A 26748-nucleotide genomic window follows, 5' to 3' on the forward strand; every position below is an offset into this window, starting at 1 on the left:
AGTAAAAGGGTCGACTTTTATTTAAAAACGAAAATGGAGTCGCCACCAATCCTTTTTTATGAGGTGTGATCGAATTAGAGGTGACCGAGATCTTGTTTAGGGCACGTTTGGTTCGCTGTATTGGATTAGAGGTGTAATGGAATAGAGACATAATGGAATAGAGGCGTAATAGCAAATCAATTGTTTGGTTGAATGTAATGGAATAGAGGCGTAATAGTATTCTAGTGTTTGGTTGAATGGAATGGAGATGTAATAGCATAAGGGAAAAAACTAAAATGACTAGAATACCCTTAGCAGAAATTTGTTTAGATAAATGATTATTGTTACTGTTATTAAATTTTAATAAGATTATTAATATCAGTAATAAATAATTTAATCATACTTTAACATAATTATTATTAAATATATTTTAATTAAAATATATAATTTAATAAAATTCTTAATAATCAATATTCTTATATGAATTTACTCAAATCATAATATATGATACTATAAAATATAATTTGAAATAATTAATATTAAATATATTTTAATTAAAATATATGATTTAATAAAATTCTTAATATTAAATATTCTTATATGAGTTTTCTAAAATCATAATATATAATACTATAAAATATAATTTAACATAATTATTAAATATAATTTAATAAAAATATATAATTTAATAAAATTCTTAATATTAAATATTCTTATATGAATTTTCTAAAATCATAATCTATAATACTATGAAATATAATTTAACATAATTATTATTAAATATAATTTAATAAAATATATAATTTCAATTACTTATTTAATATAAATTCAAATTAATGACGATTAATTTATATTAGATATATATGATCTTGTACTAAAATTATTTTAAATTACCATATTATTTAATAATTGGAATACTGTTAATTTCTTACCAAATTATCTAAAAATGTTAAAAATTGTGTTTCGTAAAAATTTTAAAATAGCTGGCACAATAATTATGTTTTAAAAAACTATTAAATTTTTTTTACTGTACCATTCTAAAAAATTCAAATATTGTTTTCTTAAAAAATATTAAAGTGCGAATTTATCATCATACTATAGATAAATATTGAAATTTGTCACTGTACTTTATTTTTATTTATATTTTTCGTTATTTTTTTAAAAAAATATGAGTAAATTTGTAACTTAATTTTCATGTTATTGAATTTTACTACTAAAATTTAAATTTTATTAATTTTTGCCACTAAATCTTATATTTTAGTTAAACTCTTATTTTAAATTTATATTGAATTTTTATTTTTTTAAATTACAAATATCTTCACGAGTAAATATAATTCTTGACTTTCCTTTCTCATCATCTAAACAAAAGCACAATAAACAAATTGTCAAAAAGAAACCCAAATCCAATAGTTGGGAGATTCAAAAGCTTTCTCCAATAATGTGTTTCTTCTATAAGAAACAATGCTTATAAGCAGCTTGTCAAAGCTCAAAATCTATTTAGTCCTATGTCATACATCCAATGTCATTTGAATACAAATAGATAACTGGCTTTAAATGGCAAAAGATATAACCTTAGGTGGACTCATAACAAGACTAGCAAGAATTTGACCAGTGATGTTAGAACACAGATTCACAGATGCTAATTTGTATATACGCTCCCTCACATCAGCACCAAACCCAGTAACCTCCATGTAACCTCCCCTTTTTCCACACTCTCCATAATACCCTAGAGACAGTAAAAGAGTTTATATTCTGTGTCAAAATTCCAAACTTTGTATAAGCTCATTCACATTCCGTAAATGAAATAATAGAAATAAGATAAACCAATGTTACCTTTCGAGACCGACTGAAAAGATACCAAGTGTATATCCTTCTCGCCGTAACCCATAAATCAGGCAACCTTCTTAAAAGAGTGGAATTTTTTTTCAGGAACATAAACATTCTCCTGGTAAACCTGTGAAACCAAGGTGGTTATCAAGGTCAGTGCAAACTTGCCCTTGGGAAAGCGAAGTCATTGTTAACGAATGGTAAAGCAAGAACATATGCAAATCAACCTACCTCATCTGCTAGCAAAACAAGACCTTCTTCTTTGCAGAACTCCACGATTGCCTTCTGGTTTTCCTCAGCAAGAACCTGCAATCAAAATGAGAAAAATGAAATTGCAGGAACCTTTTTCATTTATAATATACTTTTCTGAAAGCATTTCATTGATACCTGTCCTGTTGGGTTGCCTGGATTTATTACAACCAAGGCCCTAACAGTGCTGCCATTAGACTTGGCTTCCTGCAGTAGTTTCTTAAGCTCAGATACTTCCAAACCCCATCCTGTAGCTTCATCAAGATAGTAGGGAACCTATAAAATCCAAAAGAAAGTTGTAATTACAACAACTGGCCGATCAAAAAATGGTTGGACGGTTAAAGAAAATCTCTATTGCCAATCATTTAACAAGTTCTACCGGGAAAGATAGCTAAGAAGTAATCCTCAAGAAACATAACACAACTTGATATACGTCAGTTAAAGCTTGGTCAATGAAGCAAAAAGTGAGTACTTACTTCACTAACAGATAATTAAAGACAGCTTACAAATAACTAAATACTAAATAATGCTTTAAGTTATTATATGCTTGGAAACTAGATGCATTAACAGTAAAAACGTGACAGATAAAACAGTCACACAAAGCAAAGACAGCATTCTCTACATGTAAACTAGTGTATCCCTAATTCATAATAAAACCCAATGTAAAGTCAATCAATATCATATATCAAGGGAAATCAATAAGCATACCCCAACAGATGCCAAAACATGAAGATCCTGCTAAACATTAAGAATAACTCAATGCTGACTACCTTAGGAGCAGCCATGGGATATTCTTCAGGCAAAAATAGTTCCAACTTGAAAACCCCTCCTAAACAAATAACCAAACAAGAAAATGCATCATATCCTATACATAAATGCAGAATGACAAAAAAAGTGATGAGATATTACCAGAAACAACTTCCAAAAACCAGACTAACCACATCATAAGACTTAAAACCATGCTAATTGGACTTATATTTCAACACTCAACATTGAAAACAAGGGCCCCTTCTTTCTCATTAAAAGATAGAGATGAAGTAAAATAAACACAGCATAACCATTTTCTCAATGACTAAAAATTGGCAATGGTGTCAATCTTTATATATTCAATCAGTTGAGACCTAACTATTATACAATAACTGCTAAAATTTTACATTTCTAACACAAAGAAAAAGCGCAACCCGTCAGATTAAAAAAATCAACTACCTTCATATGGAGATTGTGTTGGACCAAGGATCATCACATTGAAATATCACATATAATCCTCTGATGGTGAGGCACTAATTCCAGGCGCTGTATTTAATGGAAAAACAATCAAATTAAACATTTTTCAGCCCATAACATTTAAACCAAAAAAAAAAACCTATAGCAAACAATATTCAACAAGAATTTCAAAAAACGAAGCAAAGTATTTACCCGGTTCACTGAGGAGACGCTGAGTTTCCTATTTAGATCAAAGATAAAGAAACAAAAATTAAGCATGAAACATTGGCACAATTCACAGAAACAAACTAAGAAGACTAAAAACAATTTACTGAAGCTTCTGATTCATTAAAACCCCAAAACAATTCAGCTACAAATCAAACTCTAGAAACACAAAAAAAAAAGAACACACTATTTTTTTTAAAAAAAGAGGAAGATTTTCTGAGGGTTCCAATGAGGAAACCGAGAAGGATGAGAGTGAGATCGAAAGAGAAACCTTAATGATTTTTCGAGGGAGATTAGTGTTGGCTATTGGCGAGATCGATGGGAAGGAAAAATAAAAAAGTATGAGGGTTTTGGGAATCTAGAAATGGAGAGAGATAATAAAATACCAGTGCCATGCCATGCCCACCACACGTGAGAAAAACCTATATAAAAAAGAGAGGTAAAAAAGAGAAGGAGAAGAGGCGGTGAGAGTGGAGAAGAAAGCTAGAAGGAAGAAACAGAAGACGTGGATTTTGGGTAAAACAGAAGCGGGAATGGGGAGCGTAAAACAGGGACCAAAACTGAAGCAGCGCCTAAACTGAGCTCAAGGAAGGGATTAGAAATCGGTGGATTTCACCGATTAGGTCAGTAATGGTTTAGCCCCATAATAACAATACATTGAACCAAACAACGGATTAGAGGCGTAATAAGTGGGGCCCACCGATTAGGGGTGTATTGGCTATGCCAATACACCCAACCAAACATAGTGTAATTGTTTTAATAAGATATTTTGATTTACTAAAACAATGATTTTGGTCTACGAAATTCGAGAAAATAGGTTTGGGAGTCGATTACGTACGAGGAAGGATTAGCACCCTCGATACACCCAAAATTGGTACCTAGTTGATTAATTAGTGTCTTAGTGTCGAAAATTGAAAATCTTAAAGAGATTAAAAAAATGATCCTTTGTTAAAATATTGAAAATTGAATTTTTTTTAGAGAATGACATCTTTCACGTTAATCGGGAAAAAGAATTATGTCCCGTAAGTTAGGACACAATGTCTTAAAATCTCGAAACGAGAATAAACACCAGAAAAGTTATTTATTTTGAAAGGTATTCAATTATCCCAGTTTTAAAAAGAAATCATACTCTGTAAGTTAGAACAAGATTTTTTTTATTCTCGAGAATATTTTGATTAAAATTTCATGCTAGAAAAACATTCGGCTATTTGGAATTAGTGAGAAACTCGAAACCCCGTAAGTTAGGGAATGACCTTTTCAAATTTCCAATTACAGAACATTGTCTTATTTTAAAAATTTTCCTTTTTTTTTGAATAATAGCGAGTACAATACTTTGAACGAGGCATATTTATTTTGTTTGAAGTACAACAATGAATAAATGTGTCTATTCAAGATATGATTATAATGAAATAAAATAAAATGCTAGTGTATGAAAATAGAATAATGATATACTAAAAATAAAATGACATGTTAGTTAATGACAATAATATGAACATGGCAATAAAAACAATTCATAATGATGGTGACAATAATTATACAATTACTACTTTAATATTAACATAAAAAAATCAAGGAATAATAATAATGATAAAATTAAAAATAAAAATAATACTAGCAACATTAGCAAAATGTGAAAAAAAGAGAGTCTAATATGAATTTTAAAATATGAAAAGAGTAAAAAAAAAAAGAAAAAAGAAATGGATATATGAACAAAAATATAATTATAAAGGGTTGATATTAATTGAACATGAGACTAAATCAGAATTAAAACAGAATTAAGAGCCTAAATTGAAATAAATAACTAGACAAAATTGCACCAAAATGTGACGGGCGCAAAGAATGAGGGACCATGCGCAACATTTCAATATGGACCAAAGTGAAGCAATCATAAAATTATGCGACGAGATTTAAGGAAAAAAAACAAACAAGGACCAAATTGCAATGCGTCGCAAAAGCGGAGGGACCATGCGCGTAAATAATCCATGCGCTAGAAAACACGCGGATCCTAGCCTTGTGGGTCGGTTTCGTTCAGTTTAGCCTTAAAACGACATTGTTTTGGGGCTTTCTAAACCCCTCCAAAATTGCGCCGTTTTAGCATCCTATATAAGTTAAAAAAACTTCCAAAAAATTTATTTCCTCCTTTTCCAAAAAAAATTTCGAAAACACTCTCTCCCCTCTCTCTCAGCACCCCCCTTTGGCCATGGCTCCGGCCTTTGCCACCGTGGCGCCGCCGTGCACGGTGGCCAGAAAACTCAAAAAACCACCTTTTTTGTTCCGTTTTCGTGTAGAACCCCGATTTGGGGTTGAAATGCCTAAAAACCCACTAAAATTTGAGATAAATCAAAAAGACCTTTCGGCTCCCGAAGGTAGAAAATGAACAACAGGTAAGTTTTTTTTCTTTTTACTCTATGTTTCTTTCATTAAAATAGATTTTAAAAAGTAAATAATAAAAAGAATAAACAGAAAACGAAAAAACCAGAAAAGAAAAAAGAGCAAACACCTTTTAACCTTAATTCTGTTTTTTTTTAAAATTTTTTATTGTATATTCGTAGAAGAAGAAGAAAATACAAAATGCCTATAGTTGTTTTTATAGACCATTACAAACTGTTTGTTTTCTATTTTTTTGTCTTTTTGTTTGTTGTTTTTACTACTTGGCGTGCCTTTCCTGTTGTTACATTCAATTTTTGCAGGTGTTAGATGAGTGTGTGATGGCGTGCGGTGGTGGTGGCGCGTGTGAGGAGGCTAGCGGCTGAAGACGGTTAGGGAGGGTACGGTTTTCTGACATTGTTTAAGTTTTTGGGCTTATCGGGCCACCTAGGGTTTTTTTATTTTGGGTTTGGGCTGTTTGGGCCTGTCGTAAATGGAGTGGGACTATTTGTTTATTTATTTATTTGGTTTTTTTTGTTGGGCCCAGGAAAAAATGGCCTATTACAGGTGCCCCTCTTTGCTCATTTTCATGTAACAAGAATGGAGCAAAGACTTTAAAAGGGCCAATTTTTCCTGGTCGTGCCGAATCTCAACTTTTTGGTGCTTCTTTTCTTCAAGTAGCCTTATTCTATCCCACTACATCTTCAGGGGTATAGGAATTAGTGCTTCGATCCACTCCACTGTAACTTCAGGGAGGTAAGACTTGTGACTTCAATCTGCTCCTCTAAAACTTCAGGGAGATAAAATTTGGCTTTGGCAAATTTGATCCGACCTACTGTAACTTCAAAGGTATAGGATTTGTCGTTTTAATCCGCTCCACTAAAACATCAGGGAGATAGGATTGGTGGCTTCAATCTGCTCCACTGCGACTTCAGAAGGATAAGATCCGCCATAATTTGTAGCTTTAATCTGTTCCACTGCAATGCCAGGGAAATAAGATTCTCTGTCTTCAGTCTACTCTGCTACAACTTTAGGGAGATAAGACTGGTGGCTTCAATCTGCTCCACTGCAACTTTAGAAAGATAAGATCTGTCATAATTTTTTGCTTTAATCAGTTTCACTGCAACTTCAGGAAGATAAGATCTATTATAATTTGTTGCATTAATCAGTTCCACTGTAACGCCAGGGAAATAAGATTCACAGTCTTCAGTCTGCTCCGCTGCAACTTCAGGGAGATAAGGCTGGTGGCTTCAATTTGTAGCTTTAATCTGTTCTGCTACAACGCTAGGGAAATAAGATTCACTGTCTTCAATCTGCTTCGCGGCAACTTCAAGGAGATAAGGCTAGTGGCTTCAATCTGCTCCATTGCAACTTCAAGAAGATAAGATTAGCCATAATTTGTAGCTTTAATCTGTTCCACTACAATGGCAGGGAAATAAGATTCGCTGTCTTCAGTCTACTCCACTGCAACTTTAGGTAGATAAGGTTGGTGGCTTCAATCTGCTCCACTGCAACTTCAGAAAGATAAGATTCGCCATAATTTGTAGCTTTAATCTATTCCACTGCAACGCTAGGGAAATAAGATTTGCCGTCTTTAGTCTGTTTCGCTAGAGATAAGATTCGCCATAATGACTTCAATCCATCCTATTGCAACTTCAAGGATATAGGATCTGTGGTTTCGCCGATCTGTTCTCTAGGGAACATGACCTGTAGAATCCATTTCATGGACCTATTTATGCCTAGTGATTAGGATGTCATAATCGGAATGAATCAAATGCTCCTAACTAGGTGTGTATGAATGATATTTGCATGCATGCAGATTGTCATTTTCCAAGAATGATCCTCTTTTAATGCTTAGGTTAATATTGCTCGTTGTTCATCGAGGTTCTATCACTGACACATTACCCTGCCTTCTTGTTCAACTAGTATTTTTGACAGAAAACCCGAAGAAATAGCCATAATTTAGACTATTCTTTCTCAAATTTTTCCAACCCTTAGTCTGGTTAGTTCTAAATAATAGTCTTGTTTCAGGTCCTAGTATTATTTAGAAGCTTTCAGAGTAATACGCAGAACTTCTTTTGTTTGAATATTATCAGTCCATTAATCATTATTTCAATGAAAAATACTTGAAAAATATTATCACAATGGAAAAGATGAAATTTTATTGAGAGCAAAGCTCAAAATGAATAAATTAATCAAGATAGTAAATTTTGCTAAGATACGAAATGAATAAGATGAAAATAGGCACCCCAAATATCGTAGCATGAGCTTCTCTGCACAAAACTTCTCGGGGACCCTTTGAACTTAATACGTGTTTAGAAGTCCTAGAAGACTTTGTTGATGCCCCAAGATGTAGCATCCCTCCTTTTTATTAATTTAGAGAGGACAAGACTACCACATGCCCCACCTTTGATCAAAAAATTGAATTTCCCATTCCTGGGTTTTCAACTCAAAACCCTTTGGTCTCAAGGCGTTGAAAACATAAACTAAAAAATCTCTATTGACGATCTAATTAAATAGAAAGGATAATTAAATAAATAAAATTATACAATGAATACTAAAGATTCCTTTTGAACCTTCAAATTTCTATTTCAACGAGTTGTTATTTATCAATAAAAATTAAATGCTTCCTAAGAAATTTGACATTTTACATTGAATTAACCCCTTCACCTTCAATCTCGATGATTGACTAAAAAAGGGGTTATTATGATTTCGAGCAAGCCGCTATGGTGAAATCGGTAGACACGCTGCTCTTAGGAAGCAGTGCTAGAGCATTTGAACTCATAGGATTAGGCAGGTCCTTGTTATCCCTCCCGGTTAAAATCAACGCCTTTTAGATAAGGCCATCCACATAAGGTCCTTCCCAGTTTGGCATTCACTTTCTTCTGAAGTCTTTTTGTAGGGGAAGGATCTTCTTCGATATCAGGTTCCCCTCTTGGAATTCTATAAGGTGAACCTTTTTGGTGAGCTTGCATAATTTGTTTTTGGTACATTTGACCATGAGGATAGCCCTTAGCCTCTTTTCTTCGATCAACTTCAACTGATCATATCGGGATTGGATCCCTTTTACTTCATCCAACTTCAACTCTGATAAAACTCGGAGAGAAGGAATCTCGACTTCAATGGGCAAAACTGCCTCCATCCATGAACTAATGAGAAAAGCGTTGCCCTAGTAAAGGCTTTTTTTTTGCCTCCACTACATTGTTCATTTTGGGGCGATATGATGTTAATCTTGAATAAATTGCAAACTTCTGATATTGTGTCGTAGTTCAAATTTAGTGCATTTGTCAAATATGATACTTTTTGGCATTCCATACCGACATGATTTCTTTTTCTTTCAAGAATTTACTAACTTTCGACTTTGTGACATTGGCATATGAAGCAGCTTCCACCCACTTAGTGAAGTAATCAATGACCACAAAGATGAATCGATGACCGCCAGAAGCTTTTGGCAAGGTCGGCCCAATGACTTCCATGCCCTAATAAAGAAAGGTCATGGATTCCATTGATTCTTTGTAAGATAGGATCTATTTCTCATCTTGTTCTACCATCTTTAACAAATCAAGAGATAAGTTACAGTCTCAGTCATCTTTAAAGTCCTGTGGTTCCTCTAGACACATATCTTGCTCGAAAAGAGGTTCTGAGTCAATAACAGTGTCGCTCATATCATTGATATCTAGAGACCTGGTATGGGGGCGAAGGAAGATTCAAAGAACAAAAGAATTGAAGAATATTTATCTGTATAGTATGATTATGAATGAAATGGAAACAATAAAAGAATATTTGAAAGATACATTTTATTGAAATAAAGATGTTAGACATAAGCCCATCTCACAAAAGGATTCTTATTGCTCCTAAGCTTAGAGCAATAAGCATGTTTTAGACATTACTCCGAATTAGGTCTAAAAAATTCAGGGATCTCTTCCACAGTCCCATTGTTCAAAACACTCCCAGGTGTGTAAGGGCAAATGCCTGATAAATTCTCTTCCCCGACTCCCTTTTTGGATAAGGAGTTAACGCTTAAATTCCTCAACACTCCTTCCGAGCCTTTGACTTCTTCAAGGAATTCCAACTCTTTATTATCCATTAGGCTCTACACCAAATCTTTGAATTTAGCACACTATTGGATTTCATGGCCTTCTTTAGCGTGGAACTCACAGTAGCTCCTCATCTCTTTTGGTATCTCCTCCGAATTCTGAATGATTAACCCTATGTCTATCATTTGTTTCAAAACTCATTTCAGTGGGGTTTTTACTTCTGCAACATTGGTTTTGGTTGTATTTCCTCCATTCTCAATTATCGCGTTTACCCTTGGGTCTAGATAACGGAGTAATGGATTTCCTGCCACATTAGGTCCTGATGGATCGTTAAACTTCACGATGCCCATCTTGATAAACCTAACAACTAGCTTTTTAAATGTAGTGAAGTTTTCAATTCAGTTTCTTGTTATTCCCGCGTGATATTAGCATTGGGCATTTTCATCATACCATTTCAGGAATGGAGGTTACACGGTTCTGAGTAGAACGGAGATACCACATGCGAATCAAATAGATTCTGATACAACTCTCTATATGTCATCGGGATTGGTGTGAGCTGGAGTCTTTCTGTGTTTGGCTTTGAGTTGGATTCTTGCCTTGAAGGGACTTGATAGCTAGTGGTTCTGGCTTACAGTGACTGATTTGGAATGCCCTTTATTATACATGCTCAGGTTATTCACTTCATTTTCCTTGTTCTTTGGGGTTGATCTTTTGACGCTTTCCCCCGCTTCTATCTTCCCACTTCTTATTCTGTTTTCAATCATCTCGCCAGACATTACCATATCTGAGAAGCTCATGGTAGCACTTCCCAACATGTGGTTAATGAATGGGGCTTTCAAAGTGTTTATGAAAAGCATCATGGTTTCTTTCTCCAGAAGTGGTGGTTGGCCTTGTGTCACCACCTCTCTCCATCTTTGGGCATATTGCTTGAAGCTCTCATTTTGCTTCTTTTCCATGTTCTACAGTGTAGTTCTGTCAGATGTCATGTCTGTTACATAGCTGTATTGCTTCATGAAAGCCTGTGCCAAGTCCTTCAATGAGTGGATTTCGACACGGCTTAGCTAGTTGTACCATTTGGCAGCCGACCCAATTAGACATCTTAGAAGTAGTAAATTAATAATTGATCATTATTAATGTATCCTTTCATTCTTCGGTAGAACATCATGATATGAGCTTCAGAACAACTAGTCCCATTATACTTTTCAAATTCTGGAGTCTTGAATTTCGGTGAGAGTACTAGATCTAGGACCAAACTCAGATCCTTGGCGTCAACACAGCAATGGTAATCAAAATTTTCCATTGCTCTGAGTTTTTCCTCCAACCACCAGTATTGATCTTCGAGTTGTTTTGGCAATTCCACCTTTGCTTTTTCTATTTCTGATATTTCGTCTAGATTAGAAACTACAAGGTTGGTTGGACTATTCCTCGGATTGGAACCTGAGCCTGTTGGGTAGTTCATTGGTGCTGAGGTACCGGTCTGATATTGTTGGGGTCTAATAACAATGAGTGGCCCGTGTGGACGAGCATCTGGTTGGGCCTGGACACTTATCAAGGTAAAACCTGGGGGATAGACAACGTTTTCATTATCATCCCCAGAGTTGACCACTGGGCTTTTCCCTTTTTCAAGCCTTCCAGCCAGTAACTGTATTAATTGGCTCATCATATTTCTTTGGGATTCTAGCATCTGATCCCTCATGTCTTATTGAAATTTGGCTAATTGCTCTTGCAGCGGCACTTGCAACTGATCTTGTATATCCTTCTGTACTTGTTCTAATCTTTCTAATCTTTGATCCATTTCTTTGGTTTTGCAGCGGGTACTGTAGTGATATTTAGTTGGTGGATTTTCGTTAGTTTCCAGGGTAACTGTAACAATTTCAATTAATTAGGGTCCTTTTGTGAAATTTAATGCATGCAATGAAATGTAATGCAGATGGATGGAATGAATGTAAAAAGATACATTGATTCGGATTCAATTCTATTAGAACAACTTTACTAGAAAACAAATCTCTTTGCATAAAACAAATATTTACATATATGACCTTACCCTAATACTCAAAGTGAAGACATCAATCCCTTTCCTTATACCCGTTTGTTAAGATTGAATCTCGCGAAGTCTCCAAAGGGGTGCCTTATCTACCTCATTTTTGCTTGATCCAAGCTACAACCCATTGTTTGCTCATCCTTGCGATGCTCGTTAGCTTCTTTAAGAAAGTTAGAACGTTTTCTGCTCTTGAATAATCTTTGTTAGCTTGAATCCTCAAGCAAAGAAACAAAGTTGTGTACTCATTCATCGGACTATCACCCTTCCCTCGCTACCTTTTCTCGGACTGTATTCGGACGACCGTATTGTCTTTCATTTTATCACAAAATCCATTTTTCATGACAAACTCTCTATTTAGCAACTGAACGTGAATCAACACCTTTTTTCTATGATGAAAATGCAATGCAATCACAGTCAAAGCAAAACAAAGTAGGACAATACATTATACAAAGCTAAAGTAAGCAAGGAATAATAAACAAGGCACCTATTTGGGTGACCACTAGGGGTTCGATGTGGTTCTACCTAGGGTAGGCTTTTGGGGCCCACTATATGCGGTTCGATTCTAAAGTAAGGGTACCTGAACTGGCAGATTTCTCGATCCTCACCCATTATAGGCTCATATAGACCGAGTTCAGTTCAGGGAGATACATTTCCCTATGGTTGCATGGAGATGAAAATCTCACGAAGACATAGGTACGGATGTATCCCGAAAGCAATCCACTATCCTGCACGGAGGTGAATACCTCACGAAGGAATAGTTCCTCACTCATACTCGAGCGGTCATGTAATGCAATGTGCAGAAACATATCAAAAATTCAAACTAGTAAAGCGATTATAAACCAAAATGATGAAGATCGTAACAAAACGGATGAACTGCAACAAAATGATCGTAAATTTAAACAAAATTTTCAATTTTCGACAAAAAGACAAAAAGTGATCAACACATGGCTTGACTCTCTTATTTTTAGTTCCCCAGCGGAGTCGCCAAGCTGTCGAAACCATTTTTTTGTAAAAAGGTCGACTTTTATTTAAAAACGAAAATGGAGCCACCACTAATCCTTTTTTATGAGGTGGGATCAGATCACCTCATAATTTAATTGTTTTAATAAGATATTTTGATTTACTAAAATAATTATTTTGGTCTACGAAATTTGAGAAAAAGAATTTGAGATTCGGTTACGTACGCGGAAAGATTAACACCCTCGATGTGCCCAAAATTGATACCTAGTTGATTAATTATGGTCTTAGTGTCGAAAATTGAAAATCTTGAAGAGATTAAAAAAAACGATCCTTTGTTAAAACATTGAAATTGAAAATTGAAAATTGAAAATTGAAATTTTTTTAGAGAATGGCCTATTTCACATTAATTGGGAAAAAGAATTATGTCCCGTAAGTTAGGACACAATGTCTTAAATTCTCGAAACGAGAATAAACATCGGAAAAGTTATTTATTTTGACAGGAATTCAATTATCCCGGTTGTAAAAAGAAATCATATTTCGTAAGTTAGAACATGATTTTTTATTCTCGAGAATATTTTAATTAAAATTTCATGCTAGAAAAACATCCGTCTATTTAGATTTATCGAGAAACTCAAAACCCCGTAAGTTAGGGAACGACCTTTTCAAATTTCCAATTACGGAACATTGCCTTATTTTGAAAATTTTCCTTTTTTTTGAATAATAGCAAGTACAATACTTTGAACGAGGTGTTTTGATTTTGTTTGGAGTACAACAATGAATAAATGTGTCTAAGCCCGATTCAAGATATGATTATAATGAAATAAAATAAAATGCTAGTGTATGAAAATAGAATAATGATATACTAAAAATAAAATGACATGTTAGTTAATGACAATAATATGAACATGGCAATAAAAACAATTCATAATGATGGTGACAATAATTATACAATTACTACTTTAATATTAACATAAAAAAATCAAGGAATAATAATAATGATAAAATTAAAAATAAAAATAATACTAGCAAAATTAGCAAAATGTGAAAAAAAAGAGTCTAATATGAATTTTAAAATATGAAAATAGTAAAAAAGAAAGAAAAAAGAAATGGATATATGAACAAAAATATAATTATAAAGGGTTGATATTAATTGAACATGAGACTAAATCAGAATTAAAACAGAATTAAGAGCCTAAATTGAAATAAATAACTAGACAAAATTGCACCAAAATGTGACGGGCGCAAAGAATGAGGGACCATGCGCAACATTTCAATATGGACCAAAGTGAAGCAATCATAAAATTATGCGACGAGATTTAAGGAAAAAAACAAACAAGGACCAAATTGCAATGCGTCGCAAAAGCGGAGGGACCATGCGCGTAAATAACCCATGCGCTAGAAAACACGCGGATCCTAGCCTTGTGGGGGCTTTCTGAACCCTCCAAAACTGCGCCGTTTTAGCATCCTATATAAGTTAAAAAACTCCAAAACAATTTATTTCCTACTTTTCCTAAAAAAATTTCGAAAACACTCTCTCCCCTCTCTCTCAGCACTCCCCTTTGGCTATGGCTCCGGCCATTTGCCACCGTGCACGGTGGCCAGAAAACTCAAAAAACCACCTTTTTTGTTCCTTTTTCGTGTAGAACCCCGATTTGGGGTTGAAATGCCTAAAAACCCACCAAATTTTGAGATAAATCAAAGAGACATTTCGGCTCCCGAAGGCAGAAAATGAAGAACAGGTAAGTTTTTTTTCTCTTTTTACTCTATGTTTCTTTCATTAAAATAGATTTAAAAAAGTAAATAATAAAAAAAATAAACAGAAAACGAAAAAACCAGAAAAGAAAAAAGAGCAAACACCTTTTAACCTTAATTCTGTTTTTTTTTAATTTTTTATTGTATATTCGTAGAAGAAGAAGAAAATACAAAATGCCTATTGTTGTTTTTATAGACCATTACAAACTGTTTGTTTTCTTTTTTTTTTGTCTTTTTGTCTGTTGTTTTTACTACTTGGCGTGCATTTCCTGTTGTAACATTCAATTTTTGCAGGTGTCAGACGAGTGTGTGATGGCGTGCGGTGGTGGTGGCACGTGTGAGGAGGCTAGCGGCTGAAGACAGTTAGGGAGGCTACGGTTTTCTGACATTGTTTAAGTTTTTGGGCTTATCGGGCCACCTAGGGTTTTTTTATTTTGGGTTTGGGCTGTTTGGGCTTGCTGTAAATGGACTGGGACTATTTATTTATTTATTTATTTGGTTTGTTTTTTTTGTTGGGCCCAGGCAAAAATGACCTATTACAGGTGTCCCTCTTTGCTCATTTTCATGTAACAAGAATGGAGCAAAGACTTTAAAAGGGCCAATTTTGCCTGGTCGTGCCGAATCTCAACTTTTTGGTGCTTCCTTTCTTCAAGTAGCCTTATTCTATCCCACTACATCTTCAGGGGTATAGGTTGATAAGGATGCTAAAAATATCCAAAATTAGCAGCCAAAGACTCCTTCCATGGCCGGCCATAGAAGTGGCATATTTGAGGATTTCAAACATGCTATTTTTAGGTAGGGGCAAATCTTGGAAGGTATGTATAGTGGAGGGGTTTGAACGCAAATTGGAGTCTTCCAGAGCTATTTTGCAAGCAAAATAATTAGCCAAAGAAGCTGATTGGGTTAGCATGTGGGATAGTTTTGGGCTACCAAGTGCTCGATTGGATGGGTTTTCTCGGTTGAGCTCAACTGTGCCCCTTTTCATAATTAATTAACAATAATTTATTTAACCCAAATTAAATTGGATTAAAATTAAAATTATTAATATTATGAACTAGTACACATAATTTGGACCATCTTAGGCTGAAAAATAAATTCGCCTTGATGCTTCAAAATTGCTTCTTGGTTTTGTGCTTTTAGTAGTGTTTGTCGAGCCATTTTTAGCCATTTATGCTAATTTGTCGAAAAGGATCAAAATTAATCAAAATTTATTATAAAATTAAGTAAAATTAAACATGTTAATATTTTAAATACAATTTAATTACTTTATAATAATTATATATTTTTCGACAAGACTTTTACCAAAACTGCATGAATTTGAGTTTAAAATGGCATGAAAGAGTGTGTATATTTTTGTGTTTCCAAGGACAAGAAGCGTAGGAACCTATGGAGGATGACAAGACTGAATCAGTTGGTATTGCCTCTGATAATGACGAAGAAGAAACAGCTAACCCACCTTCTACTGCACCTGCAGATGGAACTACAGTTGTCCCACCTCCATCAACTGAACAAATGAATGAGCAAGATTGTGAGATCAATAGGATTAATGATGACCTCACAAAATCTAATGATGTAGAGGATGATGTGCCAAACCATTCATTGAAATGGAAGTCCCGTTACAAACATGTTGCGTGAAATCCATTCACTCCAATTAAAGTAAAAAACATTCACTCCAAGGATTCAATTTTTTTTTCCATTTGTTTCTCTTTTCATTCCATCATGCATTCATTTTTTTGTCATATCATTATATATATATATATATATATGTTTTTCCATTATTGATTCTTTTTCTGTTCATGTATTGAGCACAATGCATCCCTTTGGTTTGGGGGTGTCTTGTGCATATATGATGCATTAGGTACTTAGTTAAGTATGTTCATTTTAGTATTTTTGTTCATTTTTACATTCATTTTTTTGTTCATTTTGTCATAACATACATAAATGCAAAAGATTGTTAGATTGTGATGAGCATATTTTTGCTTATGATGTTCGATGAAGAGCTTAATTCTTCAGTAAACCTAGAAAATTGTGACAGTGAATTAGGTGAGATTAGCTTAGGATGGTTGCTTGAAAATTGACCCCTAAAAGTAGAATGTACTAATTCCAATTACAATTAGTTTATAGTAAGTTTCTTTTAATAGACTTAAAGATTCTTGAAGCTAAGTTTAGTGATATGGCAATGCTTAATAATTAATACATGATAAAACTAAAGAAATTTTTTATAAAGAAATGCCATGAAACACTCCAATGCTTGAAAATGGCGAATAGGTCAGCAATACTTTGTTTGCTTCATTATGCTATTGATTAGAAAAGCAAGTTTAAGTAAGAGTGTGTTAAAAAAAAGGGATAAGAAAGTAGTTTAAGAGCACTTCACTGTAATACTAGGCTGAGTACCTAAAGAGGTAGTTGTTTGCTCCATCCATCTTCTAAGTCAAAAGCCTTAGCTTCATGTGTGCGTTCCATTCAAATTGTGACATGATAGAACACTTGGCAATTTAGTGTATACTCCACTGAGATTGTCAAGTAAAGAAACCATGTGATAGGATGAATCCCCTATTAAAAATATATGTAATTGAGTTTATGCAAGGCCAGATTTAAAAAGGAAACTAAATATAGATGAAAGATAAACTAAGTACATTAGGAGGTACTTGCTATAGTCAAAATTGCATGAGTAATTAGAATTTTTATTTTTAAGGCAATATTTTCTGCACTAATTTTACTAAACGAGCTTATGAAACTTGAGCACATTTTTAGAAATAGTATATTGTTGAGAATTTAAGTACAAAATATGCTTTACATGGTTTGAAATTACTAAGGTAATTATGTGGTTGTGGCAGTTCATGCATTCATTCATATTTTGCTTGAGGACAAGCAATAACTCAGGTTTAGGGATGTGATAACTCTTGAAAATAGTTATATTTCAGACCTCTAGACTTGTTTAATTATTTGTACTTAAGTAGATGTATTTGAATTTTAGGATATTATATTAGTATTTTTAGAACATTGCATCATGAAGCTTGGATTGTTTTTAAATGTTATTATGGTACTTTTACTTGTGGGTGGAAAGGATTTGTTTGTGTTTGAATGGCAAGTGTAGAATGAGGAAAAGAAATAAATGAGTTAAGTTTTGTCATGGCACAAGGTTGGACAGATTGAAAACATTAATGCCATGTCAATTCCAAGAAGACACCGAGTCAGCACTCAATTCGTGCCACTCTTAGCCAGTTGTACTTGTACCAAAAAGATCTACCTAAAAAAGAGGGAGGAAAATTTGTGTCCTAAGAGGGAGATCTACCTTATAAAAAGTGAGGAAGATTTGGAAAATAAAGAGAGTGAAAATAATCCTTTCTCAAAGGAAGGATTTGGAGGCAAAAAGAGAGGGTAGCAGTAGTAGCTAAAAAACAGAGCAGAACGCGAGGAAGAGGATCAAGGCAGTCAACTATGTCTCTGCAAAACATTACAATGTCACAGTTGAAGGCTAGATCAGCGAAAGACTGCTTCCTGAAGTGTAACACCCCTAACCTGTATCCAATGCCAGAACAGGGCTTCGGAGCATTACCGGACTTACAGATCAAACAAATAGACATTCCATTTTTGTATCACATTCATATTAGAAACCAATCAAATTCATTCATATCGTCCCTAATACTAGCCTTCGAGGCCAAAAATAAACATTAAAAATAAGTCGAGACTAAATCGGGTACTCAAAGAATTTCTAGAAAAACATTGAAATTTTTCAAAGGTGTAGGGGACACACGCCCGTGCCCCAGCCCGAGTCCAAACTAGTGAGGTCACTAACTTGGGTCATACGGCCAAGCCACACGCCCGTGTGCTAGGCCTTGTGAAAAATGGTGAGCATACTGATTTGTGACACATGTCCAAGCCACAATCTCATGTGCTAGGCCGTGTGAGCCTACTAACTTGTGTACTTTAAAAGTTATAGGGGACACATGGTCGTGTCACCTGGCCATGTGTCACACATGGTAGAGACACACGCCCATGTCTCTGCCCGTGTGGACAAAAATAGGCCATTTTTCAAGCTTTATTTCTCACCCACATTGATATCAACCTAAACACAACAATTTACATATGACCAAGTCATAAATAGGCATGCAAAACCAACCAAAATCAAGCTTAAAACATGTAATATCATCACATACAACCATGATGGCCATGGGCACCTCAAGTGACCATTTAAAAACATGTCAACTATGTATCTAAACTTACCTAAATGACCAAACACATATATGCATAATTGTGCCAAAACTTAACATGTATGTCACTTACCAAGATCAACTATTTGGTACCCAAAATATCAATTCACAAATTAGAACATTTACATGATAACTATACACCAAATATGATAAGGCCATTTACCTATATACATAACAAAAATATACCCAAAATACAAGCCAAATCAAATGGCAAAAGACATAACAAAACACGTAGGCTATCATTAGCCAAAATAACCTATACATGCCATTATAACCAAAATTATATAACCAAAAGTACCAAATTAGCTGATAGATAGTGTGATATAACTCCACCGGCTTCCAACCCGAACGAGCTACCGAACGATTATAAAACACGGAAAATAACACAGAGTAAGCATTTAAGCTTAGTAAGTTCGTTTAACCAAAAATTTAACTTATCATTTAACCACAATTTAGGTAAGTAAATCAAAGCATATCACAACTCAATTTGGCCCAAAAGTCTAACACATATTCGTCAACCAAGTTAGCCATGTAGTCATATAAAAACCTAGAATCATATATAAGTTCAACAACTATTTAAATTCCATATACATGAAACATCTATACCATGTATTCATATATCATATATAGACCATTTCCATGTAATTCACGAAAATACCTGTGCTAGTTTGTATCAAACTCATAACCATGTAACAAAACTGTGCCCCTTGAACAACTTAGAATAATATCGGATACATGGGAATCTCGCACACTATGTGCCAACACGTGGTCGAAGCCACTACTGTCTCATATCTCATATCAATGCTCTCTTTCGAGCCATATATGAGTCTACTCACACAAGCTGTCAGTCAAGACGTAGTTACACAGTGATGCTCACACAAGCTATCAAGAAACTACAACAAATGCTGAAAACTCAGCCAGCAGTAAGAAGTACGAGACCAACACCCAAAACACTGTAACCCCTAATGACATGTCATTGGTATCCTATTCCTTCCTATGGTTCAAACGGGATCCGAAAGTCGCCAAAAATTTGTTGGATATTTTCATAGACTCGTAATACCAAAAATATAACATGAAAGCATTTAAATCAAATATAATTTAATGCTAATTAAATATATGAACTAGCCTCAAACACGTACGAAGAAAAACGATTGATTAATCCAATACTTTTTCTTTTCTTGATCTATATAATCAAATTTAACTAATTCAATACAAATCACATTCAAATTATTCCAACGCACATTTTTGGAAAAATTACCATTTTGCCTCTAACTTTTAATTCTTTGCAATTTAGTCTTTAGGATTGAAAAATGAAATTCATTAAATTTTATCCCTACCCAAGCCTAGTCGAACTATTAACATATTTATAGCAGCCCATATATTTCACAATTTTACACTTTACCACATAAATTATAACATTTCTCAATTTAATCCCTAATTGAAAATTTCATCCAAAATTCCTTTACAAAAGTTCTTTATCTAACAACCATTATTTTTCTACCATTAAACTTAAAAACCATAAGATATTAATCAATGGAAAAACTCAAATGCTTCAATAGTTTTACAAAGTAGTCCTCGGGCTAGCTATATTAAACTATAACGATCCTAGAAACATAAAAATCATTAAAAACGGGACAAACGATACTCACATGCAAGCAAAAATAGGGTGGCCAAATTAGCAAGCTTCCATGGCTCCTTTCTTTTTAAAAAATTGGTTGAAGAAGAGAAATAAAGATAATAACTTGTTTGTTTTATTTAATTTATTAATTTATTACTTATTTACCAAATTACCCTTACCTAACTTTAAAAATTACACAATTACCAAGCCATGCACATCCAATATCACCTTTAATGGTCTATTTAACACATAAGGACTTCCACTTTAAAGTTCTATAGCTCTTTAATACTTTTAGCTAATAGAAATCAACTTTTGCACTTTACGCGATTTAGTCCTTTTTATCAAATTGAACATGTAAACGTTAAAATTTCTTAACGGAATTTTTATACGGTAATAATATCATGCTGTAGATCATAAAATAATATTAAAATAAATTTTTTGACCCCAGATTTATGGTCCCAATACTAATGTTCTGATTTCACTGAAAATGGGCTGTTACATGATGTTTTTCCTTATTTTCTTTAACATTGCTTCTTTGTGCGATTAAATGTTTAAGATGTTGAATGATATTTCGAAGTTGGGTTTGATTAATCAGCTCATGAGCTAAATCTCATTGGGTTGGGTTTACTAGATGATACTCTAATTTTCTATTAATGTTGAAGCTTTGATCTGATCTATTTTACTAATTCATTCAATTTGTTCTTCTTGAATTGCATGCATGCAGACTCTAGACATAGATGAATGTTTAGTATGCTTATAAACATAATCTAATTCTGAAAAGGCTAGGTTAGTTGGGTTGAAATTGAATGATACAAATGGTTGTTCGACAAAATACCCATAGTAGTTTCTAGACAGATAGTAGTGTTTGTATAGAATAAAGAGAAATCAGTGTTGGAAATCAAATCTGAGGCCTATAGACATATATCGCTTTAGGTGGGATAACCTGAGGTTCTGCTCTCGAAAAAAGTAGACTATTTGAGATCTGTTCTGGGCGGTAAAATGGTTAAGAGTTTGCTGAGGCATTTTTTACTTATAAGGTAGATTCGTAGTAATCCCAACCTTCCCATTCAACAGATTTGATCCTCTCATTCATGCCCTGATATCTTTGTAGTAGTATTTTTTGATATTTGTTTGTTTAAATTTTTCGTACATTAACATCATTTTAATCATCATTACATTTCTGTCACTGTTTTAGCATAACATAATTCATACACTTTATAGCAATAACATAACAAAATTAATCTTAATCGATCCTTGTGGAAACAACCTTACTTACCATTATATTACCTAATACGACATGTATTGTAATCCCTAAAACTGGGCCTAGATGCTATGGCCCAACCTCAGCGATTAGATGGGCCTTGAAGATGGAAAAAATGATCTTTAACAGAAAATTCACTTACCTTTTCAAAATATTTGATTTTGTAAAACATCTTGTACTTTTCATTTTAAAGTTATGTGTTCCTTTATAATTAAAAATTTTATTTGAAATGTAAATTACTTTTTGAAACCCATATTTGTAGCGACTAATAACTAGTCAAACATTTCTTTGATTGTTTTAGAAATCACATAAAAACAATTCATGCATAATACCTTATTATATCAAAATAGTGTCCCTTACCACATTTCATGCTATGAAATTTAAACTCCCAAAACCATTTAAACAAACTCAATTTAAAATCCATAGTAAAAGATAAAAAGAAGTTCAAAAAGTCCATAAAAACACGAAACCATTTCCAAAATCCTTAAACACAAAAACATATTATACCAAGAGCCCCTCCAAAGATCTAAATTCGAGCCTTAAGTACGAGGATTACCTGTGACACACGAATACCAAGGGTAAGCTTCAAAAGGCTCAGTGTGAGATCAAAAGAAACACTTATTTTAAAACTAAACACATCAAAATGTCACAAGACGTTTTTCACAGAATTCACATATTATCTCATTTATTCAATCAAACATGGCATGCTTATGAACAATGCACAAATATAGGATTTCCTACCCATCTCCGCTACACCAATATCGTGTTCACTAGAACTTGTCCATCCAATAACACACTAGCTTGTGGACAAGCCACCACATAGATACCGATGAACGGTCACATAACACATCGTGGATAAACCACCACATAGATACTGATGAGTTGTCACATAGCATATCGTGCATAAACCACCACATAATTGTCGGTACGACCACATAGTTGTAGTTAAACTACCACATAGCTTCCTTATTTCACAATCTCACCACATGCATGTGATATAAGAATTTAATATGATTCACTTTTTTCATTTTTCACATTTTCATGCTCAGAACTTATATTTCTTATTTTTTACACATATGCATGTATCATGCTCACATTTTCACATATCACATAATTTTAACTTAAGCAAGCTTTAATATACATTGATCTTAACATACACATACACATATATCACATGTTTAGGTCCTCACATATCAATTTAGCAATAAATCGCATAAAATAGAGTTGAGATCAACATTACATACATCACATATCACAAATCATGGATTTTCACAACACTTAATAGTTTAGGTCACTTACTTGGTTTCCTCTTCGATTGAGTTTTTCAACTCCATACAAGTACGTAAGGTACTCACAAGTTAATTAATTAAATAACATTTTAATTAAATAGTAATATTAAGCTTCACTTAAAACGAGAGTTAAATCCCATACCTTAATATAGATCTAAACCGTTTGCTCTCTTGTAGAAGTTTTGTTTAGGTCTAGTCTTGATCACAAATCTAAACACATGATTAACCCATTTTAGTCATCATCTATTTGAATAACATGGCTTTTATGGCAAGATTTAATGTGAAAATCTCACCAATACTTACCCTTAATACGAATGCTCGAATTCGTCACTCTTACGATGTTCACTATTGATTTCTCAGAGGATTGTTAATCAGTCCTTCATGTTAGCACAAGATGGTATTAGTACTAATGATTTTCAAAATAATAAAAATAAAATAGGAATTATCTAGGCCTTATACCATTCGGTCATGTCACAAAATTTTAAGACAATGGATTTTCAATCCAAAAACATCGCTTACACTTGTTTCGTTATGAGATGATCCAAGGAATGAAAATAGAGTGAAATTGGTTGTTGGATAATCTAAAATAATCAAATAAAGAAAATAAAATATGTGATTTAGTCACTAGGGTAATCGACAAGAGAAAGAGAAAATAAAAAAAGGAAGAAATCGGTCATCGCTGACGATGGCGACTGTGGTCCGGCGATGGTGGCGAATAGCAGTGGTCTGGCTATGAGGGTGTGGTTGTCCAGTAGTGGTGTGAAATACAAGTAGGGAGGAGGGTTCGGGTACTTTTAATTGAAAGAGAGGAGGAAAAAAGGGAAGAGAAGTTAATTGGTGAAGGAGAAAGTGACCCGCGATGGTTGTGGCAGTAGACACAGCGGTGCACGGTGTAAGAGGGGAGGGGAAACTAAAAGGAAAAGAGAGGGAATGTTGGTTATGGACGAGGGTGAGGTGGTGGCACAAATAAACTCACGGTGGTGGAAAGAAATGGTGGTGGTTGTGGTGGCCAAAAAGAAAGAAAATGAGGGTAAAAAAGTGAAAAAGATGGAGACTATGGTAAAAATGGGGGTGATGGATGGTACAAAGAGTGGTGTAGCTTGGTCAACCATGACCAGGTTCAATGCACCACAAGCTTATGGCAAGAAAAGAGTATTTCGTAAGGGAGTGAGACAAGGAGGTAAAAGGAGGATGTGTTTCATTTTAAAAAGACAAGTTTTACTTACTAATGGTGGAAAGGAATCCTCCCTAGATGGCAACATAGGTTGATGGCAAGGCTAGCTATCACATGCTAAAAATGTGCATAAATTAAATAAAATAATATGTGCATAAAGGTGTTCAAACTAGAGACCTCAAAGATAGCTAAGGAGCTCCCTACCACTAAGCCACAACACTTTCTTGTTTTCAATAATGCACGAATAATTTTTAAGACATAAGAGCTAGCAAATTCACCCTCTTTACTAAATAAAATTTATTAAGAAAATGGGATGACATGTATACTTGCACATTTTGCATACTATTTTCACACGCGACATGGATCTTGACAAATGTCAAAATACATACAGAAATTGTCCCTTTAATGACCTACACAAATTGGAGAAAATATAAAGGGAAATCCGATGTCGGTGCTATTTGACCAGTCAATTAATTCATTTGACTCCTAACCCATAACATTACAGAACTTATCTTGCACATCTTCCAAGCACACTTGGCGTACCAGACCTATGGCAATAATTCATATATGGTGTGGCCTTTAAGACACTTTAGCCCCAAACAACTTTAAAATATACCTAGTATGTACATCATGCTCAACCAACATTCTGAGGTGTACTATTCAGTTATCGTGCTCTTTCTTCAATTAAAGAATAAATAGTGGTTTTAGGACCACAATTCTGACATGTGAGTCCATAAATATTGTTTATTTAATATTTATAAACTTATTTAAGTTTTGTATTAAGTTTTGGTCTGGTAATTTTGTCGTTTATCTAGTTAATTAATGAAAAAAGAATAAATCTGAAAAACTAAAAAAGTTAAATCACTAATTGAATTTTATTAATAAAAAGTTTTTAAAAGGAATTTGTTTGAGGATTTATGTGGCAATTTGTAACATTTAAACATGTTTGGATGGTTGGTGGCTTAAATTAGTGGAATTATATGATCATTATATGTTATGTAATAAAATGGTTTTAATTAAAAGTAAAATAAAGAAAAAACAAAATACATTTTGTCATTTTCAACCTTGGAAAAACTAATTCTAAAAGGGGAAGAAACCTAGCTCACGGTTTAATTACTCTTTCAAATTGGTCAGCCATTTTTAATTTATTTCTTGTAATTTTTATATTTCTGGAATTTCGGGAGCTTGATTTAGCTAACCTAGAGACTATTTCGTAAAACTGTTAAAGTTTGTTAAATTTTCATTTATTTCTTATTTGGTTAGCTTAGAAGCTTAGAAATGTTAATGGATTAGTTTGGAAAGTAAAAGTTGTTACTTTTGAACTTAGGGAATTCAATTCAATAAGTTCAAAATATTGTGAATATTCTGAATTTTTGTGTTCTATTGGACTGTTGTAGGACTTAATTCAGACCAATTTCAAAATTGAAGGTCTAATATGAAAGATATATTAGTTTCGGTTTTAGAGAACTCAATCGTAATAAATACAAAATTTGGAGACTTGTTGTATAATTAAAATTTAACTATTATATGATGTTCATATATTGTTATATGTTATTTGGATTGGTTAATTAAATCAAATTATACTTTCGATTTCAAAGACTGGAGGACGTATGAGGAAAGGGAAAACTTATCGAATAGTCCCTGTTAGTTAAATCATTACGATTTCAACAGGTAAGTTCATACAATATAATTTAATTTTTTATGTTAATGTGTTATATTAGATTTTTTAATATTGATTCTCAGTGAATTGGAAATGTGTTATAATGTGAGATAAATCTCGATGAAATTAGTAAAAATCTCGTATACAAGGTAATGAGTTTTGCCTAGGTTTCAAGTTCCTACATATGTTGCAAACTCAAGAATACAATAATATGTTGCGGACTTGAGAATACAGGTTTAGGTTTTAAGCTCCTACATATGTTGCAAACTTGAGAATATATGAATATTAAGCCCTGGCCAGGCTGTTCATCGTGTATGTTTAACCCTAATCGGTAACCCAACACTATTACCTTAACTTATATGCAGAGTTCTTTTATGATGTTTCATGGGAAAATACTAACAATATAAAATGATGATATGCCATTGATGGTTGGCTAAGTAATGTATATGTTCCAGGGTACAAGCATAACTTGGCTTGAAGTGAAAATCTGAACAAATTGTAGTTATATTTGTGTTTTAACTCATAACCTTGCATGTTTAATGATGTTGTTGAACCCTAATAGGTATAATTGTTCAAAATGATATTGTATGTGATAGAGATTTAAGGTAAGAAATTGTTATAATGTATGAGCTTACTAAGTATTTTATATACTTGTGTTTTTACTCCCTTGTATATTTTGGACGTTTAGAATGTGTCGATCGGATTAGTGAGAAACTCACACCTACTGTCACTTGATTTGGTAGATCTTTGCAAACTAATGAACATTTTTTGGTACTTTGGTTATGTGTAAGCTTATATATGTAATCTTTTTGTGTTATGTGGTGGGTACTAATTTAATACTTAATAGGCTGATGATGTGGGAAAAATTTTGAAAGGCATTTTGTATATGCTT

General features: G+C 33.6%; 2 pseudogenes; both read right to left on the reverse strand.

The window, feature by feature from the left end:
- Nucleotides 1–1361: 1361 nt before the first annotated feature.
- Nucleotides 1362–2670, reverse strand: LOC107908033 (alanine aminotransferase 2, mitochondrial-like; annotated as a pseudogene).
- Nucleotides 2671–2750: 80 nt separating this feature from the next.
- LOC107943822 (ubiquitin-conjugating enzyme E2 35-like) lies at nt 2751–8992 on the reverse strand (annotated as a pseudogene).
- Nucleotides 8993–26748: the final 17756 nt, after the last annotated feature.

Source organism: Gossypium hirsutum, chromosome D08 (genome assembly GCF_007990345.1).
Source record: "Gossypium hirsutum isolate 1008001.06 chromosome D08, Gossypium_hirsutum_v2.1, whole genome shotgun sequence".
Lineage (NCBI taxonomy): Eukaryota > Viridiplantae > Streptophyta > Magnoliopsida > Malvales > Malvaceae > Gossypium > Gossypium hirsutum.